Below are 25041 nucleotides of genomic sequence, written 5' to 3' on the forward strand. Positions count from 1 at the left end.
TTACAAGTCTCTTGCAGCTGACTGACATGCGAATTGGAGCTGAAAAATACTGGTTTAAAGTGGATTTGTCAGATTCCCCTGTTGGGTCTTTCGCTACAATGTTATGTCTGTACAGTATATGGTGCTTCTTAGAAATGGCGGTGACCAATTCTACGGGGGTAGCATGGTGCAGAGCGTGCAGGCCAAACTCCTGAGGACATGTGTGAAGCATCCATGCAGTACACACAGACGACACACCAGGCACGCCACAAAAAGAGACACAACACCTGTTTTGGTGAAAAAGAATAACTTTTGTATTGTCGCAAATCTGCAACAGAAATCACAGTAGTCACAAAGCTGCGCCAGCTGGCGCAGGGCAATATATAAAACGGGATTATTTACAGGGTGAATGAAAAAGAGGTTAAGTCCATCAGTTCCAAGGTTGAAATTAAAACGGAAGCATTAACATGTGGCATAGGTAATCAGTAGACACAAATCATGAGACGTCTCATTAAGCGCACAACCCCCCCCTAGCGTACGTGCAAGAACATTGGCCACCTAAACCATTAGTTTGACATTAGCAACCAGTATCCGCATCAGGGGGGAAACCATTACCAGGGGCGCAAAAGCACATTAGGCATAAAAGGTAACATGGGAACCCTAGGCAGGAACATCTGCAATAAAACCTGTTGGCAGGACATTCACCATAGGCCCGGAAAACATTAGGCACATTGGTATAGGCAGAACACAGGGCCTAAAACTTCATTAGCACAAAGCATGAGATCCTAGAGACTTAACTTTAGTATGGACATATCATGCATAATCAACACTGTAGGCAAAACCATATTGAGATGGGGAAAACATTATGCGTAAAACCTTCATTAGCCAGACCACATTTTACATGGGGGTATACTACGGCAGCCTAGGTCACATTAGTAGGGCATAAGATCCCGGGTAGCATGAGGCAGACACACCACTTTCAAACACAACCGGCATCCTGCATAGAGAGGCCTTCAAATTAACAATGCCCCCAATGATGGCGACTGCCCTCTGTTCGGCGGGGCAGTCGTGTGGAAGCAGTCCTGGCCTGACACTGTCACCGGGGAACCCCTTCTCGGGGACTCCACGTGGCCCAACGTCGCAGGTGTCCGCTGCCAGACGGGGCACCTGTAAATGCAACACTGCCACCTGGGGATGGGCACCGACCCTGTGCCCTGACAACCCCCCCCAGCTCTGCTACATGCCCCACTCCCCGGGTGCACTTGGCTCTGCCTCGGGCTCCTTCTTTGCTGAGATCGTGGGGCTCTCCTAAGTGCATGAGAGCCCCGTTAGCGACAGCCAAGCCTCGCCAGACTTCCCCCGGGGCAGTGACTCTGCTCCTTGGATCTATGCGGGCCACACGGGGCCCGCAATGCTTCACTCGGGCCCCTGCTCCTCCGGCTACACCACCGGACCTCCTACGGCACAGCGCTTGACTCGAAAGGCTCTCAGCAGCACACGAGGGCCCTGCCCGGCGCTTCCCCCGACTTCGCCCCGGCCCCCTCCTGGGACCCGGGAGTTAGGTGTGGAGCCCTCCGGCTCCAAACTCCCCGCTCTTCCTGTTTCTGCCCACAATCAGGCTCCAGGACGCCTGACTTCCTTCGGGACAGGACTTCCTGATGGCGCTTCAGCCGGCGCCAATCCCAGCGTGGCTCCCCTCGCCGGCGGTGGTGACTCCGGCAAGCTTGATGAGCAGGGTGGGCACCCGCTCGGTTTCAAATAAGGCCACAGGTGCAAAAACCGCGGGGTGGCCTCCCACTGCCTTTCAAATCTGCAGGGACGCAGTGATCACGCGGGGTAGGCTCCCGCCTAATTTTAAAATACGTAGGGCACTTCCATTACGCTGGATGGGCACCCGCTCTCCAAGACAGCCCAGATGCGGCCATGCAGCACTTAGAGGACAGTGCGGTAGTTTAAAACAGCATAGCGTCCACCCGCGGGGTAGGCTCCCGCTATAGGTTTACATACACAGCTCTCCCCCGCCTCACACGCTGCAGGGCCCACGCGCCTCACCTCCTTTGGGTCTTGAAATATAGTGCTTAACAGGCGCTAGGCAGCCCCACCAGCTTCAGCCAGCGACTCCCACCTCCTGGCACTCCACCTACAGCACTCCTGAGGCGCTAGGGTCCCAGGGCGCACCGTCAATTCCAGTCTGGCGCTTCTTTCTTCTCTTCCAGGCACTAATGGTCAAGGTCAACAGTCAGTGGGCACTCTTCAAGACAGGGCGGTAGGCTTCCACCATCCTCCACTGTAGCATAGCACTCCTCCTGTACAGCAGCCTGTACTCCTGCAGTGGGGCTCCCACTAGCCTTGGGACAGCAGAGGGGTTTTAGTTGGGTGCAGTGTCCAGCACACAGGCCCAAGTGGCGGTATCCTCTGGCATCAGGTCCCCTTACGTTCCTGTCCCTGCTCTGACTGAGCACATGGTGGCACATCACCCCTATTTATGCGCCCCTCACCCCACCTACCAGGCAGTGCCAGAAGCTTCTAGAATCCTCTGGGGAACTGGTCCTAACTGGCTCAGGGGGAGGAGTAGAGCACCCTGGGTGCCAGGCTTTACCTCCAAATGCTGGGGTGGCTGGGTACCGAACATCTAGACCGCTAACCTACTGCAGTCAGGTGGCACCACACAGCCACGGCATCCATTTTAAATGCGTCATGCTACCAGGGTACATTTCTACAATGGGGGTTAATAAGTGCACACACCATTGTGTTACATTTTCACATTAAACAGGGCATCTCATACCACACATGGCCTATACAACTCTCTTTACCATGGGGGAGACATCCTAAAATAGGGGGATGAAAGGCGAAACATTTTGGGGAAATGGGCCAAGTCCAACAGTGCTCTTCTAGGGAGAAAAAGTAAACACAGTGGTTTGAGAGTAACAACTGCAGTCTCTGTGTTTTTGTGCGTGATGGAACACGTGAAGACCAGAGAAACAACACACTGGTACTTGTACCACATTTGTAGAGGGGCCGTATAATTTCATGTACGCTAGTCACTTCGCCGATTCACACAAAGCACCTTGGTCGAGATTGAAGTCTCCATCACCAAGGCTGCTAAAGGGGTTAGCTTATTAATTTAGCTGAGTTTCAGTGTTAATTTTTTTCAGCGTGTACTGGTAGACCATTAACTTTGTAAAACTGGGCAAAAGAACAGCACCTGCTCTCTGTCTCTGGTTGATTGCTTGAATAAGTGCACAAAGCAATAAAGACAGTTTAGAAGATTTTGTAATTTATATTTAATTTGCAAGGAGTCGAGGCACTTGTGTGGCGGTCTCCTGTGGGCTACGTGCATGTGAACCAACGAGTACATCCTACAGGAAATGGAGAGAAGAGACAAAAACCCTCTCACTGCTGACTGACGTGTGCACATGAGCAGAAAAATACTGGTTTCCCCAGGATATTTTTCACTGTGTAGTCATATTCGACACATGCACACCTGAGTAAATAGGGCATCAATATATGGGGAGCTTCAGCCGATGGAACAATGAAGAGCAACCGGTGACTTCGAAAGTTCTTTCGGTGTTTTCATTGTGGCGTTGGTCGTCATGGCTCTATTTCGACGGTGGTCTCTTTGTGGTGCTGCTGCTGAGGTGATGACAATGTGACCAGGTATGCAAACTTGCTGTGCCTCTCCCATTTATCACAGTGCTGGCAGCCTTTTATTTAAACATCTGCAAATAATGATGGGGTGAATGGAATCTTAAGCTTTATTTCTCTTCTTTGCTGCTGAGGGGTTTCTCTGGATTGTAAACACATGCCTTCCCCCTTATAATCATTCTACTTAACCACCAGTTATGTTCAGGGAATGTATTTGCTTTTGTTTGTGTTTATACTCACCCATCAAGCTTGATTCATACTTCAACTTTAAAAGTTTCACGAGGAGTGCAGCATTTTATTCGCAACTGTGTGTTGAGTAAAGTGCAGGTTGTTGAAATGCCCAAAAATGTCTGAATAACTGCCTTAAAGATTGAAAGAACTCTCTCTGTCTCTCTCTCCTCTTCCTCCTCCTCCTTTTCTCCTCCCTTTAGGAAAGTGCCCCTTTTACCTAGTTACCCCACTTTTTGCCTGACACATGATGCACTTTGACTTGCCTAGGGTCCCAGCCAGTCAGGTTCCTAAGGCCTGTGTTCCTTTCCAAAGCTGTACATTTGTACCCCTAATTGGCACATCTCTGACACAGGTCAGTGTATAAAAGTTATAAAAGGTAACATGGGTACTAAGGGCATTGTTACAAGGTAGGCCTCTAAGGGCTGCAGCGGCTATTGTGCCACACTGCAGGCTCCCTGATTTGGTGCAGAGGAAAGGGAAGAGTTGACATGTCACAAATCCCTGTGTGCCATGCCTGCAATCCCCTCTAGCAGGGTGCATTAGACCACAGGTGAGGGCACAGTTTCACAGTTGCATGAGCATTGTACCCTTCCAGTGTCTAAGTCGATTCTTAGACATTCTAAGTAAAGTAAAGCCTCAAAGAGTATACGGTCTGGGAGTTGGTCATTACAAACTTCACAGCTCCAAATTGGCTTTACTAAAAACTGGGAAGTTTGGTAGCGAACTTCTCAGCAAATTAAAGCCACACTGGTATATGCTGTCCACTAATTAAAGTGGGCACCTCATACCAGTCCAAACACCCTCACAGTGTGTTTCTTGCTCCATCCTACACACAGCCTCCCCACCCTACCGGACTCGCTGGTGTGAGCGCGTCCTGCAATCGGCAGGACCCGACATCGCTCCCAGCTAGAGTCACGTGGGTAGAAGGCTAGAGGCGAGTCTTTGTGCGACGGGCACCGACCGGGGGACTGCGAGGACCAGCATTCCCCAGTAAGCCCAGCTGGTGCCTCTTCCCCCGGCGGCCACGCCCACCGCCTCACGGACCCATAACTTTTCGCGACACCCGCTCCGCGGGTGCCGCTCACAGTGTGTTTCCTGCTTTGACCTGCTTGACGAGGGATCAACTTCCCGCCATTGATTGATTGCTCCATCCTACACACAGCCTCCCCACCGTACCGGACTCGCTGGTGTGAGCGCGTCCTGCAATCGGCAGGACCCGACATCGCTCCCAGCTAGAGTCACGTGGGTAGAAGGCTAGAGGCGAGTCTCTGTGCGACGGGCACCGACCGGGGGACTGCGAGGACCAGCATTCCCCAGTAATCCCAGCTATTGCCTCTTCCCCCGGCGGCCACGCCCACCGCCTCACGGACCCATAACTTTTCGCGACATCCGCTCCGCGGGTGCCGCTCACAGTGTGTTTCCTGCTTTGACCTGCCTGACGAGGGATCTGCTTCCCGCCATTGATTGATTGCTTCATCCTACACACAGCCTCCCCACCGTACCGAACTCGCTGGTGTGAGCGCGTCCTGCAATCGGCAGGACCCAACATCGCTCCCAGCTAGAGTCACGTGGGTAGAAGGCTAGAGGCGAGTCTCTGTGCGACGGGCACCGACAGGGGGACTGCGAGGACCAGCATTCCCCAGTAAGCCCAGCTGGTACCTCTTCCCCCGGCGGCCATGCCCACCGCCTTCACGTATAACATTGACATCACCTTGACCGCGACGCGGGACGGAGCTCGGGGCGAAGACCGGGCAAAGAGCGGGCCGTTTGAGGCCGTTCGAGTACGGCAGAGTCCGGTCCGGGCTATTCCCCTTTATACCCATTTATCGTGCTGTTGGAACTTTACCATCCGTCATCTTCTCCAGGTAACCATACGATACTATGTCTGCACGAGAGTATAAAAGTAGAGCAGCAAAGGGGAAACTGAAAAATGGGACTCTCGATGATTTTCTCCATAGAACAAACACAGCTATAGACTTGGAGATCAGCAAGATGCAGAAAAGGGTTTCCATTGAACTCGATGCTGCCAGAAGGCTTTCCCAGGAACTGGCTACTGCTAAGAAATCCTGGCTCGGGCATTTCGCTCATGCGAAAACTCCGGATCGCACTTCAGGACCAGCATCGATCCTAACACAGGCACTGATCCATTACCCACCAGCCTCACCCCCCATAGCCCCGGCAGTAAATGTAGGGTCTCCATGCCAAGCAACCCCCACACTTAATACACCTCCAGACAGGGTGGGAGGGGAAGAGGGGCCTGTATTAACGTCAATACCAACTGCCGACTGTAAAGTTATGAGTGCGAGTATCTCCCCAATCCAGACCAAGGGTTCCAATCATAAGCGGAAGCGAAAGACCACAACTGCATATTCTAGGAAAAAGGCTAAGGTAGCGAAGACACAGTTACTTTCCCAGGTTATAGCCCACCCACCTCTCCCTCCCCTACCTGTAGAAAATAATTGCCCTTTAGCACTAGAAACTAGTCCATTGATGTCGATGGGGGAGCACAAGCACGAGAATTTGATAATTGAAAGTGAGAATGGTGGGGCACCACTTTGCACGATTCAAGGAAAGGATATGGATTTTCTAACGATTGTGTGGGAAACGCTGAAAAAACTCCTTACCCCACTGGAAGTCAGACTGTCTCGAATAGAAACTCAGCTTCTCGAGACTGAAAAAGGTATTTTAAATCTGGCCACCCTGACCTTATCTGGTAACAAACCAACCAGTATAACAGCTGCGAGTCATACTCCCATAGCAGCTGCTGTCACTTTACCATCCTCTCCGGTGATAAAACCTGTCCCTAAACCCCGGCAAAAGGCCCCTGCAAGCACCATGAGTAATAATAAAGCATCTGGATGTGCAAATCAGCTCCCGGCACCTCCTGTGCCAGCTCCCTAAGTGCAGGCAGCCCGAGGCCCAAAAATCGCGACACCTACAAAGCTATCCCACAGAGAGATAGATTTATTAAAAATCACTATAGGGGTTATGTCGATCTCCCCCCTGATGTTAAACCCTATGTAACAATCCTCACGGGGGTACCAGAAATCCCACACCAACAGCAGGAGGACTTTGGGTCATTAAAAAATAAGGTCATCCACTGGCTTAATCTGAACAGGCCATTGCCCAATCACCTCAGAAGTAAAATCCTTATGGTGCGACGGGTTCCCTGGATAGGGACCACACACAAATCAATCTCAGGTGACTGTGTAATTATCTCATTTGAAGATCCTAACACTGCACATTATATCCACTCATGGAGCGGCCATGGTGCCTACTCACCTATAGCAACCAGACCACTCACCTATTTTTATCCACCGCGTTCCCATTCCCACATGGGGGCAAATCGGAATTGGAACACGATCCCAGAACAAAATTTTGTGCAGGGTGGGCAATCCAATCACTGGCAAGATAATTATGGAGGGTGGAATGGGGCTCCCACCTGTAACCGATTTGGATGCCTCGAGGACGTGGATTGACTCCACCACTGGGCTTCTGACGCCTCCTCCCTGACTGATTTATATTATTTTCCTGTTTATCCTTCACCATGTTCTTCCTTACTAATACTAATACCAGACAGGGTCAATGAAACACTGGCACCAACTCCGTATCTCCCAAGAGACTGTACTCAAACCTTGGGGAATGCAAAGCACACAGAGAAACAGGCTGCTGACTATCCCACTGTGGATACATCCACTCACCACAAAAAAGAAGAAGTTGATCTCATTATCCCCTGCTCAGCTGACACGCCTCAAGCAATTTGCCCGCTGGCCCCAGAGGGTATGTTTTCCCCCAACTATTGCCAGGGCAGGATAAATAGGCGCCCACTATCCTCTAATTCTATCGAGGAGAGCGGGGCACAAAGTACACTTTCGATACTGACTGGAATGTGGCCGGGTTAGGTAATAAAATTGACTCACCTGAGTGGTTGGAGCTCGTTGAGGAATATGACATATGTCTATTCCAAGAAACATGGGCTAGAGAACAATATTCCCATACAGGGTTTGCTATCTTTGAGGTCGCGGCAAAATGGGGTGGGAGGGGTCGACCGTCCGGTGGCCTGTCAATCTGGGTAAGTTCCCACCTTGGTTGCAAGGCAAGAAACATGGTAACAAACTCACCGGACTTCCAGTGTGTTGTCCTGGAGTGGGCTTCAGGTGATAGAGTGGCATTAATTAATGTATACTCAAGACCTGTTGGCATTACAGGCACTTCAGGAACAATTGAGGAGCTGGCCGCGTTTCTTGACCGTACGACCCTCTGTCCATCACTCATAATGGGGGGGGGGACTTTAACATCCAGTATGAGCCCCTCCCCGATCATCTGGATAGTGTATTTAATGAAGAAGATGAACTCTGGGAGATACCCGACTTGGCGGGACCACCGGTTACATCATGGTCACCCCTAGCCACCCAAATAACGTCCCTAACTTTATCCCACTCATTAAGGGCTTGTAATGGGCGGTTTAAAGGTGATGTCCCACCCCAGCATACCTTCAATAGACCAGGGCACGAATCACGGATTGACTACCTCCTGGTGCGGTCTGAGGACTGGAATAAAGTTAGGGACTTCACTATACTGAGAAGGACTAGCAGTGACCATAACGCACTGTCAATGAGGTACGTTGCACAGGGTATGCCAACTCCAAACACAGATAATAACTCGATGCCCCCGGAGGGTCTTGTCGCACCAGCAGCAGACGCAGGATTAGATGGGCCACACTTGTGCAGAACCCAATAAACACTCAGAGACTATACAAAGTAGTTGGGGGGCGCTAGAGGGCGCGCTTGCGGAATGGCTGCCTAGACCTGCAGCTCCCGCTCCTTGGATATTGATCCTGCATCGATCTGCTGCCACGGGGACCGTGTGATCCCCAGAAGCCCGGTCCCCACATCACGAGAGTGTTCCCTACACTCGACCGAAGTTTGAAGCGGCTGGGAGACTCAGAGCCGGAGATACGGGCTCCCAAAGATTGCCCGACGTCAGCCCTGGAGCGCACTGGGGAGAGACCCCGGCCACCGCAGCTACGCGACCTCGGGGACCGCCACGAGGCCACCAGGCCGCGCGGACATCTTGCCTACATTGCTCCTCCGAGCCGAACCCCGGTGTGGACTGAAAGGGAAAGCGGCGCTTCTCACCCTGCACCCGCCTTCATCCTGAACGCGGCGCTACCAGTGCGCTACGCGACCTGCTCTCAACGTGGTGCTTGGTGCCCGGCCGGCGGCCGAGCCTGTCCCCGGAGCCGCGACGGACCCGGAGCTCTGTGCGTTGCCTGCCGTTCCCACGGAGCGAAGCCCCCGTGCTGCGGATAGCGCTCCTTGCTCACGGATCACCACGGATCCTTCAGCCACGAGCGGAGGGGGCAACAGCGGAGGGGACAACAGCGATCAGGAGGCCTGAGTGCCCTTCCCCCAAAGGACTACCTAGTGCACTGCATTGCGCGCTACAACGGCTGGTGAAGGGGACTTGGCCCGGGGGTTTGGCGCAAAGACTGGCGCTTCGGCGCCCACGCTATCTGGCTGGGGCTGCTGCTGGATGAGCGGCGGACGTATGCTGCCATAGAACAACGACCGGACACGTGGCGCTGCCTGTGTCACTGCGCGCGCTTCGACCCGCTGCTGGGCCCCAACCTTTGAATCACCCCTGATACACAGCCGGTTGCTGACCGCCCGCTTGGCCACTGCTATCCTTGCTATTCTGTTTGGACCCTCACTAGTTTGGAGATACCAGCATGGGGCGCCCCGACGCTCGCCAACCCAAGCTAAGCTTTGATAGTACTCGCAAGGGCCACACATCGACGCAGACACGCCAGAGTCCCGGTGAGCCACCCCAGCAGCCTGCCCAGCCTGATGCCCCTGCTGCGGACATCGCCAGCCTTCTACAGGAAATGCGGCAGGGCTTTGCCACCGTGGTAGAGAAAGTGGATGGAGTCACGGCTCGGCTGGACGCCTTGGTCCACAAAGTGGATTGCCATGAGGAGCGCCTCACGGCTGCGGAGCAAAGGATTTCCGACAACACCGACGCCGCCGCGACCCACGCAACACAGTTAGCGAGAATGGATAACCTCCTCCGTGTCATTGCGGCCAAGAATGAGGACTTAGAAGCGCGAAGCCGCCGCAATAACATTCGCATTACCAATGTGCCGGAATCCACTGCCACAGGCAGGATGGAACTCTATGTGGAGAAATTGCTCAAGGGCTCAATCGGGGAGGACGCCTTCTCCTCACAATTCATAGTGGAGAGGGCTCACCGATCACTAGCACCTGTGCCCCAGCCTGGCCTACCACCGCGACCCATAATCGCTCGACTACTGAATTACCGAGACCGCGACACGGCCCTTCGAGCGGCCCGGACACAGAGATCGCTGAGGTATGAAGGCATCACCTTTTCCATTTATCCTGATTTTACACCAATGGTTCAGGATGAGAGGCGCAAATTCCTTCCAATAAAAAAGAAACTGCGTGAAGCCCAGATAGACTATGCACTCTTGTATCCGGCAAAGCTGAGGGTTACTCATCAGGGCACACAACGCTTCTTCACAAACCCGCAGAAAGCTGAAGATTACTTCAAATCCATCCGAAGGGCACGCAGGGGAGAACGGGCGCCTGAGGACGACCTGGAGAACGATGCCCTACCACCTGAACGCCAGGAGGATTAACTGCCTTCACGACCTTCGACACTTGGCAAGCACGTAATCATCTACTGGTTGGTGTTAACTCATCACTCGGTGGATAGGCAGCATCATATGGATCGGACTTAATGGACATCGCACCCCCTGTGGTAACGTATACCAAGGACCGCTCTCTTGGCCCTAGCCTCCACCGAGGGCGGTACAGACTGGAGCTATGGGCCGGATAGTGGCAGCGCGCACCTTTAGATGTTCCCTAATTGGGTGTTCCCCACTGAACAATTGTTTGTTTGGCTTTTTGCCACACTGAAGTTGGGGGGGAGGGATGTGAGGGGGGGGTGTTCTAGGGGATTTCATGGCTACTGGCATGTTTGGGATGCTGGGGTGGGCGGGGGGGTTCAGACGTTAAGAGGTTACTATTGCATAGAAGGTGTTTGCTTATGCTGATGTGGTGTGGGGCTTGGCGCTCCTGTTGCGGCTGTAATTCCATGCTTTGGTCCGCTTGGGCGCCTTCTTCTTTACTGTCAATGCGCTTATGGCTGCGGTGAACTTGCCTGTGCGATTAACATGTCTTTCATGGAATGTTCGGGGGTTGAACGATGCTCGGAAATGCAGGAATGTTATCGCTTACTTGAAAAGGCACCATGTGCAAATAGCTCTGCTACAAGAGACACACTTGCCCGTGCGCAGGGACGCCCCGTTTGGACAGAAATGGGCGGGTACCCGTGTTTTTTCCTCCTATTCGTCTTATGCTAGAGGAGTGGCGATACTAGTTGCTCGAGGTGTACCTTTCTTTCATATGGGGGAATTGGCGGACAGGGAGGGGAGATATGTATTGTTGTGGGGGAGACTGGGGCATGACATTTATTTATTTGTCTCAATGTACGCACCGAATGTTGACTCACCTGGTTTTTTTTCCACACTGTGGGGCGAAATTGTGTCCATCGGGGCACGACACGTCATTTGGGGAGGTGATTTTAATCTGGCCTTGGTACCTTCCCTGGATAGGGCGGATGGTGTTAATTCTTACAAGCCCCGAGCTAGGGAGGTTTTGGAGGGGGTGATGGAGGAGGGTGGACTATTTGACGCTTGGCGACAGCTACATCCCCACGGGCGGGAAGGCACGCACTTTACACATCACACCGGGACCTGGGCGCGCCTGGATTACTTTTTGGTGGACCGGGGCGTCACTAGGGAGCTGTTAGAGGCCGATCATTTGCCCCGGACCTATTCAGATCACAGCCCTGTTAAACTACGGTTCCGGACCCCTGGGTGGGATAGTCCAAGACCGCACTGGAGGCTAAGCCCCGATACGCTCCTTGATGAGCTCTTTCGCACGGAGTTGGGCGAGGAGATCAGGGACTTCTTTCCTAGAAACAAGGGCTCCGTAGAATCAGTGGAACACATATGGGAGGCCTTCAAAGTCACTATTCGGGGATTCTGCATCTCTAAGAGCCATGGGGTCCTGCGGGATATTCTGCGTACCATCACCACTTTGGAAAAAGAGTTGCATGCACTAGAGCTCCAAATGGTGGCGAGCGATGACCCACTCCTGCGGGTGACCTTTAGGGACACACTATCCAAGTATGAGGAGGAGGCTGCAAGAGAGGCGAAATATCGGGGCAAACACTGGGTGGCCCGGAAATACTGCGAGGGAGATAGGCCTGGTAAAGTGCTTGCCTCACTCACGCGCGCGCCACGTGAACACACCACGATATTAGAACTTATTGATGAGGATGGCATTGTCACTAGAGACTCAGATGGGATACTGACTGCATTTACAACGCACTACTCGACACTATATACCTCAAAGGCAGAAACTGATGCTCCATACGCTGAATATATGAACGACGTGGCGCTATGCTGGCTTAGCGACGGAGACAGGGAGTTCCTAGCGGCTCCTTTTGAACTCGAGGAAGTTCGCGAGGCCATTATGTCCCTACAGAATGGGAAGGCCCCAGGGCTCGATGGCATCCCAGCCGAATTTTACAAAACTTATATTGATATTATGGCACCAGTGCTTAACGAAGTATTCACTGAGTCGTTGGCTGATGGTAGACTACCTCGATCTATGCGTGAAGTGGTTATCACCTCCCTTCTGAAACCTGGCAAGGCCCCTACTTCCTGTGACTCTTACCGCCCACTCTCCCTTCTAAATTGTGATGTGAAGATCCTTGCTAAGGTTCTCGCCACGAGACTGTCACTCCTGATGACTAGAATCGTCCTGCCCGACCAATCTGGCTTCGTAGCAGGCAGGTCCACCTCCCATAATCTGCGCACCCTGTTTTCTCTACTACGCTCTGTCCATCCTGATGTCCCAGTGGCGGCTGTGTTCCTTGACGCCACCAAGGCGTTCGACTCCGTCGAGTGGCCTTGCCTCTTTTCGGTTCTGGGACGCATGGGGTTCCCTAAACTGTTCCTGGCCTGGGTACGCCTCCTATACACGGATCCCACGGCGAAGGTACTGATCAACGGGAAGCAATCGCCACCCATCAGTATTACTAGAGGCACTCGTCAGGGATGCCCGCTCTCACCCCTGCTGTTTGCAATCGCGGTCGAACCACTAGCGTGCCGCCTCCGCCAATTACACCGGGAGGGAGCGTTTCAATGCCTGCAGCGGCAAATTGATGTATCCCTCTATGCGGATGACATCACGCTGTATGTCAAATTCCCGGAACTACACCTCAACCCCCTGCTCCGCGAATTCGTCCTGTTCGGGGGGCTATCGGGCGTTCATATTAATTGGGCCAAGTCACAATTTTTTCCCCTAACCGATGCGGTGACTGACTTCCCATTAGATTATCCATTGGTGTGGTGCAAAGACGATCTTCGTTATTTGGGGATCCGCATCGCACGGGACAAAGATGAGACGCTTCGCTCCAATTATGGCGTGGCTATCACCAAACTGACCGCTTCTGTCGACAGGTGGATCACGATGCCACTCTCCATGGCTGGCAGAGCCTCCCTTATTAAAATGGTGATATTGCCCCGTTTTTTGTATTTTTTCCTAAACATCCCATATTATCCAGGGGCTTTCTTCTTCAGGACACTTCGCGCCGAGCTACGCAGACTTTTCTGGGGTGGCAAATCTCCCCGGCTAAAGTGGTCCACGTTGACCCTTCCCTACGACCAGGGTGGCTTCGACATCCCAGATTTCGAGGCATACTACCTATGCGCACAAGCGCATTTTGCTTATCATTGGATGGCTCCTACCCCCTTCATGCCTCACGTAGCAGTGGAGGATTGGATAGCACACCCACTTCCATTGAACGGTCTGATGCATTGTCCCGAGTCTTCCATCCCTACAGCAAACACCTCGGTCTCCTGCACCCTAGACGCGTGGCAACGCATCGCCCAGCGACTCCACTGCGCGATGCCCTACTCTCCTAAGCTCCCTCTGACCTACCACCCAAACCTTACCTTGCTGTCGGAAATTGGGTTTCACCAGCTCTGCGCCAAACTGCATATCTCCACTTGGGGTGACCTGTTCCACAACGGAACGTTCAAGACAGCGGATCTTTTTTTCCAATCGCATGCCCACTCGCCCCTCGAATTGTTTTACTATATTCGATTGCGCGCGGGGATGCGAGACATCCTTCCGGATTACCCTACTGAACCTGTGCCTTTGCCTCCTCTACACCATCTCCTAGAATCTCCAGATGGGGCCCATCTAGTCTCTAGGCTCTACCGCCAATGTCGTGGAGCTGCCCCCCTATCGGTCTCTACTGCAGATTGCGCTGGTCGGCGGAACTGGATACAGAGGTTTCGGACGATCAATGGCACTACTGCTGTGCATTGACTTCTCGCATCACTGCCAGTTGCAGATTGAAAATAATACATTATAAATACTTGCAGAGGGTCTACTACACTCCGGCCCGAAAACACAGGTTCGGGCTGACCGACAATGACCGCTGTGAGCGCTGCTGCGCAGAACACGCTGACTTTCTCCACTTAGCATGGTCCTGCCCCCAGATTGCAGACTACTGGCGACAAGTCATCGAGGCCGTTGTGCAGATGGTGGATGAGGAGATCCCCGCAGACCCCTTGGTAGCCATCCTTGGATACACGAAGCACATATCCAGGGGAAGTAGGAAATTCGTCGATATGGCATTCCTCCTGGCCAAGCGACGTGTCGCCTGCCGCTGGAGCAGAGGCAGAGCGCCTAAGTTCAAGGATTGGCTCACTGATTTAACATATTGCCAGGATCAGCATAACACTTTTTCGGAATTATTACCTCTCACAAGCAGGCCTAGGAATATCTGGGACCCACTGGTACACTACCTGCTCAGGCGCTCGGATGATGACACTGCGCCAGGTGATGGGCTCACTGCCTCCCAACCCCATTAAGACTATTGGTCGCCTTATTGCCATCTGGCGCTACATGACACACACTGCTTTCCTCCACCTATGGGATCTCTATGCCCCTGCAGTCTCCTCGTGGAAGATGTGGCACTGACCTTCACGGTACAGCCCCCCTCGCCTCCCCCCTCCTATGACCGACATCCCCTTCCGACGCGCCGCCGGACGCCCCCCCCCTCCACCGGAGGGAGCTGTCCTGCATACCACTGACAACTCTGCACCTTAGCCCCATGGACTACCACTACCCTAGGCCCTTGCATTCTGGACGTTCACTGCCCCACGCACCAACAACTGGCGGCACCACCACACTGCACCACTGTCATACATCGTCATCGCATTGTCATACACCACTACACGCGCGTAACCTCGTTAAAAAGTTGGGGTTTTCTTTTTTTTTTTTTTCTTTTTCTTGTTCTACACGTTACAAAAAATTAGGAGCGAGATTCTCATCTTACTCAAACAAAACCTGTTCGGCTGCAGCACATCCTTCCTTGGCCTGCCCCGCTGGTCAGCGCTGTACGAAGCCTTCTCATAGTAACGTGCCGCCGGGCCCCCGGGATGCCGGCTATAAGGCTGTGTATTGTTGCTCCACTATCGCTGCCGGCCTCCGGGTTGTAGGCACCTCAAGCTGTGTATCCTAATGTGCTCTTATCAATAAAGCAGTTTTGAACACCAAAAAAAAAAAAAAAAAAAAAAAAAAAAAGACTATACAAAGTAGTTGTCCTTGCCTTAAAAAAAGTAAGGGATTTTTTCCTTCAGTCACCAACTGCTGATAATCTCAGAGTGCTGGGGGATATCCATTCTGAGCTTTGCACCAATCTGGCAGAAGTAATGAACCCAGTGGCCAGAAGGAAAAAGGGAAAGAAAAAGAGAGCCACATGGTTCAATGCTTCTTGTAGAAGTGCAATGGCTGTCCTCCTAGAGTCCCTAAAAAACCGGGACACCCCTAGCGAGATCAGGTGCAAAAGGATGGCTTACAAGTCAACCACCCGTAATGCCAAAATAGAATGGGATCAGCATAACTGGTCGGAAATGACGGCTGCCTTGGCATTTCATGATGCCTGCAAATTCTGGCAGATCGTCAAGCATGGTTCAGCCGAACCTATAGCCGCAGTAGATGCTAATATTGCTGCCACAGTATGGGAAGACCATTTTAAATCTTTGTACAGTGTGCCCGACTCTGGCCAACTAAGGAGCCCACTTGATTCACCAGGGCCTCAATCCCTAGAAAGTGTAGCCAAGATGGACGGGTTCACCCTGGGAGGACTCAATAGGGCAATCCTTGATCTCGCGCCCGAAAAGGCGCCTGGTCTGGATAAACTTCCAGGTGACCTCTACAAGCAGGAGGTCAAGATCTGGGCCCCCTATTTGAGAGAGCTGTTCAATGCAACCCTGAATGGCATGGCGATCCCCCCCGACTTGGCTGGGGGCAGAGATAGTCCCTATATTTAAGAAGGGTTCGCCTCTGCTCCCAGCCAATTACAGGCCAATAAGCCTGATAGATGTTTCTCAGAAACTCTTCACCAGGCTATTATTGGATCGTCTACTAGAGTGATGTCGGACCACGATATTCTGAGTCCATTCCAGGCGGGATTTAGAAAGAAGAGCTCCACCATAGACCAGGTCTTTCGGCTTGCCCTCATATACTGGAAAACGGTACAGTTGGAGGGTGGCAGCCTCTACACTGTATTCGTGGACCTGAGGGCGGCCTTCGACCCGGTCCCCCGTAGAAAACTTTGGGAGGTGCTGACCAAATTGGGGGTCCCCGGGGGTTTGCTGGAGATGATTATTCATCTCCACACCACCAACTATGCCCGGGTGAGGTGTGGCAAGGTGGGGGCGTTGTCAAACCGGTTCCCCGTTGACAGGGGGGTTAGGCAGGGTTGTGTGCTTGCACCAACCCTGTTTTGCCTCTATGTCAACGGGGTAATCGCCCACCTTGATGGGATTGCCAATTCGGACGCCCCAAAGTTGGCAGATAGCAGGGTACCGGCGATAATGTTCGCTGACGATACCCTGCTCCTCTCAAAATCCCCAATGGGGATACAGCGTGTCCTAAATGGCTTTGTGGAATTTTGTGGGGAACACGGCCTAGAAGTTAACACCTCAAAGACCAAATTTATGGTCTTTAATGTCCCACAAAGACTACGAACTGCCCCTACAATCGGCCAGACCAGACTAGAAAGGGTGCGTACCTTTGAGTATCTTGGGCTCCTGTTAAATGAGAGTATGACCTGGTGCACACACCAACAGAAAGCACTACTGAAACTGGCCCAGTACTCGGGGGGGGGGTGGTTTGAGGCTCATGGGAAGAAATAGGTCATCTATCAAACCTGTCGGCCCACCACTCCAGATTTATAAGGCACAGGCAAGGGGGGCCGCCATGTATGGTTGTGAGCTTTGGGGGCACGTATCTTCCTCAGAATTGCTGAAAGAGGAGAATAAGTTCATAAGGCAGGTGGTACAACTCCCGCCTAGCACGCCTCTTGTGCCACTGAGGTTAGATCTAGGGCTGCGACCCCTAAGCGATGAATTGGCACTCCGTCCCCTTGTTTACTGGCGCAGGTTGTGGGCAGTTCCAGAACTGAGCAGTTATAGGCAGGGTTTGCAGGAAGTTCTAGCTATGCCTAATGCTGGGAAAATTAAGTGGCTTAAATACATCAGAACTGAGTTGAATGGATTGGGCCTACTGACACTCTGGTCTGATCCCCTATCTGCTTGTCCACTAATTTCCAAAAAGAGTCTCGCAAAGGCATACCATGACAGTAAACTAGCGGCACTCTGTCGACAGGAAACTCTGGGCACACATACGGAGTAATTTTTATCTATCAAGGACAGCTACAGATTTGAGCCAGCCTTGGACAAAATATATCCTACACTTCTCAGGAAATTATACTTACAATGGAGGCATGGGACTCTTCCTATCAGAGCTCTAACTAGCAAGTGGAGTAAATCATTATTTAGCCAATGCCCGCCTGCGGGGTGGACAATGAACCAGAACTCCACATAGTCTTTTTCTGTCCAGCTTACCGTGCCTCCCGCAAGAAATGGATCATTCCCATATGCAGAAGCCTGGGTTTCGCGGAGTGCCTGGCCGCGTTCCGAGTTCTTAAATCAGATCTGACTGATCACATTGTCTTTGCTGTTGCCAAATATTTAGGAGCAATGTGGTTCTTGAGAAGCAAATATCTTAAGGCTGGTCACTGATTATTGATTGACTGTAGATTAAACCCAGAAATTTGTACATGGGAATTTTTTTTAATGTACCTGGATGGACTGTGATGTTTTACTATTCTATGTTTTAATATTTTTGAAATGAACTATGTATATCTTTTATGGTGATATAATTACCGAAATAAAGATTTTATGATGATGATGATGATGATTAGGTCAAAGATAACCTTTACAGAAAGCTATCCTAGTGGTAGCAATGGAGACCAGCCTTCATGCTAAGTCTTGAAGGAATTTTATGCACCTTTTTTTTACCAGAATGCAACCATATAGAATTGGTTAAATGAAAGGGAAACCGCACAGTAGCGTATTTATTATATATAACACTCTCTAATATAATCTACACGAGGATAGAACACAAATCAAATAATACACTTTCAAAGAATCAAACGGAAGTAGCACAATACAAAGTGGGCTCCCGGGGGACACCAAACCATATACTAAATAGGTGGTATAAGAACCACGGCTCAGGACCAGACCTAGTCTAGAAGGTATAAAATCGCTGAGACCCCAAGGAACCACCCAAGGTGAGTGAGTACGGGCCACACGGAGGACGTGTGCAGAGTGAGACCACGACTGCGTGCTCAGTATGGTTCAAAGGGAAAGTCACGGTTGGAAAATTATAGGTTACGGACCCTACCCAACAGAATAGGAAGACCCTTAGAACTTCAGAGTTTGGAGAGCCACCCCACCTGTGGGTACCTTCGTACCAGAGTTACCTATCCCAGAGGAGCCGTGTGCATAGGTAAGAAGTGGTGTCGGAAACCCTCGTTGTTCTGTATGGATGTCGATAAAGAAATGCTGCTGCTGGAAGTAAGAAGAGTGTGGTGTCTATGTTTCATATGTTGGTGCACTCTTATTATATGCTAATGTTGGAATGTTACTTTGTACTTGTGCATATATTCCGAGTATTACTTACAATAGAATGTTTGGGCCATGGATTGGAACAGCTCTGTGGTCAGTTGGAGTTACCATCCTGAGCCCTCTACACATGTATTTCTGTGTATCCTGTTTACTTCAATAAACCTGCTGAAAGACTGAAGATTACTGGTCATTTGTGATTGACGGCCTGATTTCACGTAATGATCACACTTCAATTTTGGAGACAAGCTTGGGATTACAATTTTTTTAACAAAAACGCAATTCCTGTGTTCCTGCATCCAGAAGGTACTGTAATCTCTTGGTACTTGTTCAATATTCCTGAGGGCTCAAGGATCAGTTTCTTGTTATTTCGATTTTCAAAAAAAAAAAGAGGAAAATCCAGAGCTTTAAGACATTTTGAGATTTCCCTCGTACCATCCATATGTTCTACGGTACTAATTTAAGACTCTAAAATATTTCAGGGCACCAGAGACCTTACACAGAAGCATCTGAATTTACTTTGTTGAACCAGCATTGCTTTTGGGTGGATCCCAACAGTCCACTAATGAATCAGTCCACTAATGAGCCACGCCCTGCGAGGCAACTTCAGAAATACGGCTGAATTGTGTATTACTGCCTGCTGGATCGAGAACAGCACCTTTTTTGAAGTGGACGCCTGAACTCAAAATGGCGGTCTCGAAATGCACTCCCGAGTAGCCGTGAGCTCAGTCCCTGGCCCGTTCAGAGTCAACTGCTGTTGCCAGATTCTTGTACCTGGTGCAGTGTGGCATCTTTCAGACTCAGCGGACATTGCCTGGATGCACTGGTTCCAACAGGGTGCAGACGGTAGGTCTCCGGCAGTTATGTTTGCGGCGTGAACAGAATGGAGATGGCTCGCCGAGCCCGACAGCTGAGTTCCCGTTGTAGCGGTGCACCCTTTTCCCTCCTAGTGCCATCAAGGAAGGGTCCCATCCATCCTTTCACCAGATGCCATTTGAGATGCACATTCCCAATTTGAGCCAACCCGTGCTGGATGCACATCGGGTCCCAAATGCTACCTGACCCTATGATGGCGACCGCCACCCGCTCTATTTCAATGAGCACCGTAACAGGAGAAGTGGTTAGAGTGGCAGACCCTGATGCAGAGGTCTAGCCCGGGACCAGGGTTCAATTCCCCGCCTTGGTGGGTCTTGGGCTCAAAATTCCATGGACCTGATAATTCTCGCCTCGGTGCCTACTCCAATCATGGAGTCCCACTCTGCAAATCTGGGCAATAGCTTGCTTAATCTCCACAACAGCCCCCACAACGCTAAGGATGCCTGGCCTCCACCTTGGGGGTGCCCAGGAATGGACGCCTCACAGGGAAAGCCAGGATGGGTTCCACAGCGGTATTCGTACAAGCGCCTTGAGACCCTAGCGGGTGAGTAGTGCGCTATACAAGTATCAATTTACATTTACATCTCAAAGTGCACACCGTCGCTGCGGCTGGGGAGCTGGTTGATGCACTGGAAAAAAAGGAGTGGTTCCACTCCTCGCCGGGTGCACAGCTATAATGTTCTAGGCATCACAAAATATGCCACCAAATAAATCATTTGTTTTCTTCTTTATTTTTCATCACAATCATCAACGTTTTTTTGTTTCATTCTTCTTGCTTTTACATATTTTTGCTCATGTCACAAGGGGGAACGCTTACAATTTTGCTGTATTCTAAATGAGGCAGAAATGCTAATCCAAGCCTTCTTCTGCGCCACGATAGCATATGTAAGTTTTGTTCATGTCCATAAAATTCATATACCCAATGCATTTCGGGCCTTTTATTTGGCCCTTCGTCAGGGTTTATCTACAATACAAAATAGATGATTAAGTCTATGTTTACGCAATGCCATTACACCTCACATACAAATAACACTAATAACAAAACAAAGCTGTTTTATGAACTAACGTTTTCCCTCTAATAAACGTAGCGTTATGCTACACATAACCATGAATACCTCTACTCCCTTCCATGCCTTTCCATCTTTGTATCCTTCCCATGTGCCCTAAAACCTTCCCCACCGTCATTCATTCTCCCCTCGTCCCCCTCCACAATACTCCTTCCCATATGCGCCTCTTTCCACATAACGGTGTTCTATTGTAAAATACACACTCCCCCGCTCTTTCGCCATTATGACATATGCGTACCAGTTCACAAAATGCCTGTCATAATGGCGAAAGAGCGGGGGAGTGTGTATTTTACAATAGAACACCGTTATGTGGAAAGAGGCGCATATGGGAAGGAGTATTGTGGAGGGGGACAAGGGGAGAATGAATGACGGTGGGGAAGGTTTTAGGGCACATGGGAAGGATACGAAGATGGAAAGGCATGGAAAGGAGTAGAGGTATTCATGGTTATGTGTAGCATAACGCTACGTTTATTAGAGGGAAAACGTTAGTTCATGAAACAGCTTTGTTTTGTTATTAGTGTTATTTGTATGTGAGGTGTAATGGCATTGCGTAAAACATAGACTTAATCATGTATTTTGTATTGTAGATAACCCCTGACGAAGGGCCAAATAAAAGGCCCGAAATGCATTGGGTATATGAATTTTATGGACATGAACAAAACTTACATATGCTATCGTGGCGCAGAAGAAGGCTTGGATTAGCATTTCTGCCTCATTTAGAATACAGCAAAATTGTAAGCGTTCCCCCTTGTGACATGAGCAAAAATATGTAAAAGCAAGAAGAATGAAACAAAAAAACGTTGATGATTGTGATGAAAAATAAAGAAGAAGAAAACAAATGACTTATTTGGTGGCATATTTTGTGATGCCTAGAACATTATAGCTGTGCACTCGGCGAGGAGTGGAACCACTCCTTTTTCCAGTGCATTTCATTTAAGCAACGTGGTAGGGCTGTCCGCGTTTTCCGGGGAGTTGCACGCGACAGAAGAGAACAAAGAGATTAAAATAACATCATTGGAAAAAAAGAAGGTGTGCACCGTGACACTCATCGAGAGCTGGTTGATGCCCCATGCTGCAGAATCTTGGGCCTTTGCCATCGCTGCCAGGAGTAGCACCTGAGGCTCAGCTGAACCTTCACCATGGACAGTGGGTACCTGTTACACCTTCGGATTCGTGGCCCAACAACCTGCTGGACCTTGGTCCGTGTCTCCTTCTGGAAAAGATATTGTGATTTCTTGGCCCCCCTCCCCTTTGCCTTTCACAATGCTTGCATCTCAGGCGGAGGTGGAGTTTGCTGCAGTGCCTGTCCCCAAGATGCTGACTCCGGCCAGTTCTGACTACAGCCACAGGGGACTCCTGAGGTACCGGGGCACTCCCAAACTGAGTTGGTTGGACGTTCCACGGGGTCAAGTATCTCTCCTGATCTAAAATCATTGTTCTGGATCTGCCCTCACCCGACCCTGCTCACCCTCCATGACACTTGACTCTGAGATCTTTCCATCGACAGCTGAGACCTAGACATTATGACTGACGTCCGGTGGAGCTACCTCGCGAACTATAGGGGAGATGGGCTATGGATTTTCCTTCTTGACCATCTCCTACCCAGCGGTCTTTGGGCAAACTCTCCTGCGCGCTCTACTGGACTTTTCTCCCTTCTCTTCTTCACCATACCCCTTAGCCCCTCCTCTCTACTCTTCTCCTCTTTCCAGCTATTGACCTTTGCCCTCACCCGTCCTTGCTCATAGTTCCCACACTGTCTATCCACTGGACTTTCTTCTGTGAACTTTCCCTCGTCAGTTGAGACCTAGCTATCTGACTGATGCCTGATGGAGCTACCTGTTTAGCTATTGGAGTGATGGGCTGTGGATTCCCTCCTCGGATGTCACCTACCCAGTCGGTCTTTGGGCAGACTTCCTTTTCTTCTCTCCTGCTGTCTTTTCCCTCATCCCCCCCCTTCACACATCCCCCTTCCTCCCTCCTCTTTATGTGTCTCACTTTTCTTACCTCTCCCAATTTGTTGCTTAATTTTTGACGTAATGTGAATTTGTTTTGATTCTCTGTAACATTGTGTAGCCTAATGTAAAGTGCTCTGATACTTACGGGTCAGGCCAGCACTATATATAACTCATAAATAGCATTCCTCTGAACTTCTGATGAACCTTTGACGACGCCCCATGGCCGTCAAAACTGCTTGTACTCACCTCGATGCACGAGAAACCTTGCCCGATGCCCGGTGGAGCTGTCATATGCAGCTAAAGAGGAGTCTGGCCCTGGTTTCACCCCCTCGGCCGTCACCTACCCAACCGGACATATGACATTGTTTTTCTCGTTTTTCCCGTTGTGTATTCCCTCCCTCCCCCTCCTCCTCCCCCGTGACTCTTTGGTTTACTAGGTAACTTGTAACTTGCTGTAACTCATGTAAAGGGCTCTGATACCTCCAGGTCTAGCCAGCACTATATAAAACTTTTCAAATAAATAAATAAATACATCTGTTTTAATTTATTTCTTTTATTTTTTTTTTTATTTTAAGAGTTTTATATAGCGCTGGCTAGACCCGGAGGTATCAGAGCGCTTTACATGAGGTTCCACAAAATTACAAGAATACATCAGTTCCAATTTACATGAGTTGCTAGACAAACAATTACAAGAGCATAGAAAACGAGATAAGTGAAGTGTAGAGGGGGAGGGGGTAAGGATAAAGGGGTGGGAGGGAGATACGGCAGAAAGACGAAGGAAAGTCTGCCCAAAGTCCGGCTGGGTAGGTGACGGTCGTGGGGGAAGTCCCAAAACCCATCTCCTCTATAGCTAGGTAGCTCCACCGGGCTGTGGCCAAATAGCTAGGTCTCAATGGGAAAACATTTAAATAACATGGAGGGCAAAATGATTGGAGCGTAGAGGGGAGGGGACAGGGAAGGTGAGAAAGGGGAGACAGGAGAAGAGACAACAAGGAGAGACGAAATGAAGTCTGTCTAAAGGCATACTGGGTAGGTGACGACCAAGGAGGGAGTCCCCGGCCCATCCCCCTATAGCTAAACCAGGTATCTCCATCGGGCATCAGACAAAATAGCTAGATCTCAATGAAGAGGGAAAATTCATAGGTAAACAGGTTGGGGACTAAGGGCCAGGAGAGGTGAGGGCAGAGATCAGTAGCAAGAAAGTGGAGAGGAGTAGAGCGGGGAGGGGTTGGGGTAGGTAGCTCGGTAAAAGTTCCCAAGGATCTGCTTCGAGTCATTCAAAAAGCAGGTCTGTTCCTTCTCAGGCGCCATCTTGTGGTTAAAACGCCGGATGAGATTTTCGCCAGTATCCTTGTGTTGCTACGACCGGTTGGAACGGCGGCCACAGCGTCAGACGCTCTCGACCATCCGATGTCCGGAGATGGTTGAAACAGGCGCCTCAGGACCACAGTCTATATGGCAGGTGCTAGGAGGCCTCAAATGCACACCAATTATATCAGTGGGGAGAGGAAGGCTGCATCGGGGTGGGTTCAGTCCGGGCAGTTAGGTAGCCATCTTAAGGTCAGGCAACCACCCTCTGCAGTGCATCTAACTCGCCAAGCCAGCATAGGTGGTTGTGGGCGGTTCAAAGGATCCACAGCCGACCTCCCGTTCTCCACTGTGGTATCTCCGCAGCGGCTGTATCCCCTCTCCCCATCAGTTCCAGTTGCTAAGTCTCTTGGGCGCCATTTTGAGTCCAGGCAGCCCCGGTGTTAGATGCGTCCAAATTGAACTCCGGACCGGGGGGAAAATGCACTCCCTGCCCTCATGTGAAGGTACTAAACCTTTCACCTTTCCACTCCTGGCTGCACTCCAGAAACCTTTTACTGCAGTATGTCCAGATCTTGCTGCCACTGCTTTTTATGTATGTTGATTGTTAGAGTGCACTTATGAACCGTGAGGGTATTCAGGTATTGGTTCTGGAAGGCCTAGACACACCTTCCACAATAGTCACCTCTGTATTGTCCGCAATACTCCTGGAATCCTCAAGTGATCCCTTTGTGTCACATACTGTAGTTACTAGACCTTAGGCCTAATCACAGATAACTTTCAGGGACCAATGTCCTATTGATATCAACATGCCAAGCCAGTTACACTGATCCACCCATACTAATTCAACATAATATTTAATGCTGATAATTGAAAAAGTTAACTTTTGAATGCTAAGCAA

The 25041-nt window shown here is 50.6% G+C and overlaps 1 protein-coding gene across 2 annotated transcripts in view; it reads right to left on the bottom strand.

Annotated features, from left to right (window-relative positions):
* Window positions 1-25041, bottom strand: part of LOC147705920 (deoxynucleoside triphosphate triphosphohydrolase SAMHD1-like) — a 1309615-nt gene that overhangs the window by 305105 nt on the left and 979469 nt on the right. The window lies entirely within an intron of this gene.

The sequence above is a fragment of the Lissotriton vulgaris genome, chromosome 7 (genome assembly GCF_964263255.1).
Source record: "Lissotriton vulgaris chromosome 7, aLisVul1.2, whole genome shotgun sequence".
NCBI classification, from domain to species: Eukaryota; Metazoa; Chordata; class Amphibia; order Caudata; family Salamandridae; genus Lissotriton; species Lissotriton vulgaris.